This window comes from Cebus imitator, unplaced genomic scaffold, assembly GCF_001604975.1.
Source record: "Cebus imitator isolate Cc_AM_T3 unplaced genomic scaffold, Cebus_imitator-1.0 Scaffold167, whole genome shotgun sequence".
Taxonomy (NCBI): Eukaryota; Metazoa; Chordata; class Mammalia; order Primates; family Cebidae; genus Cebus; species Cebus imitator.
The window spans coordinates 1,647,821-1,649,219 of NW_016107482.1; the positions used below are offsets into that span (position 1 = coordinate 1,647,821).

Genomic DNA, 1,399 nt, shown 5'->3' on the forward strand with positions numbered 1-1,399 from the left:
TTTTGTCTTTGGTTCTGTTTATGTGGTGAATTACGTTTATAGACTTGCGTATGTTGAACCAGCCTTGCATCCCCAGGATGAAGCCTACTTGATCATGGTGGATAAGCTTTGTGATGTGCTGTTGCAATCGGCTTGTCAGTATTTTATTGAAGATTTTTGCATCTATGTTCATCATGGATATTGGCCTGAAGTTTTCTTTTCTTGTTGAGTTTCAGCCGGGTTTTAGAATCAGGATGATGCTGGTCTCATAATATGATTTGGGAAGAATTCCCTCTTTTTGTATTGTTTGGAATAGTAAAAATATGGAACGCTTCACGAATTTGCATGTCATCCTTGCGCAGGGGCCATGCTAATCTTCTCTGTATCGTTCCAATTTTAGTATATGTGCTGCCGAAGCGAGCACTATCTTATATATATATAATATATATAACATATAAAAGTATATATTATATATAATATATGATATATAATATATATAATATATAATGCATATTATATATTATATAATATATATAATATATAATATATTATATTATAATGTATATTATAATGTATATTATAATGTATATTATATATTATATATATTATAATGTATATTATACTATATCTATTATATAATTATATAATTTTATAATATATAATTACATAGTATATTTATATATAATGATATAATATAAATATATATATTATTTATTATATGTTATATATATTATATAATTATAGTTATATAATATATAATTATATAATATGTATATCATTTTATACATAACATAGTATATATAGTATATAATATATAATACATATATATATAATATATATATAATAATATTTATATAAAAATAATTGGTCGGGCATGGTGGCTCATGCCTGTAATCCCAGCACTTTGGGAGGCCGAGGCAGGTGGATCATGAAGTCAGGAGAGGAAGACCATCCAGGCTAACATGGTGAAACCTCTCTGCAGTAAAAATACAAAAAATTAATCCGGCGTGGTTGCATGCACCTGTAGTCCCAGCTACTAGGAAGGCCTGAGGCACAGAAATTACTTGAACCCTGGAGGTGGAGGTTGCCATGAGTCGAGATTGTGTCACTGCACTCCAGCCTAGGCGACAGAGTGAGACTCAGTCTCATTAAATAAACAAACAAGTAAATAAATACATATAATAATATAATCATTTATGTGGCCAAATGCAGGGCTCATTCCTGTAATCCCCGCACTTTGGGAGGTCGAGGTGGGCTGATTGTTTTAACCCAGGGGTTTGAGACCAGTCTGGGCAACATGGCAAAACCCCATTTCTATAAAAATGAAAAAGTTAGTTGAGTGTGGTGGTACTGTCTGTAGTTCTAGCTTACAGGGAGGCTGAGGTGAAAGAATCACTTCAGCTTGGGAAGTCTAGGTTGC

At 31.8% G+C, this 1,399-nt stretch overlaps 1 non-coding gene across 1 annotated transcript; it reads right to left on the reverse strand.

The window, feature by feature from the left end:
• Nucleotides 1-296: 296 nt before the first annotated feature.
• Nucleotides 297-403, reverse strand: LOC119473560. Its single transcript, XR_005202770.1, has one exon. It is a non-coding gene; the product is annotated as a U6 spliceosomal RNA (small nuclear RNA).
• Between the last annotated feature and the right edge of the window lie 996 nt (nt 404-1,399).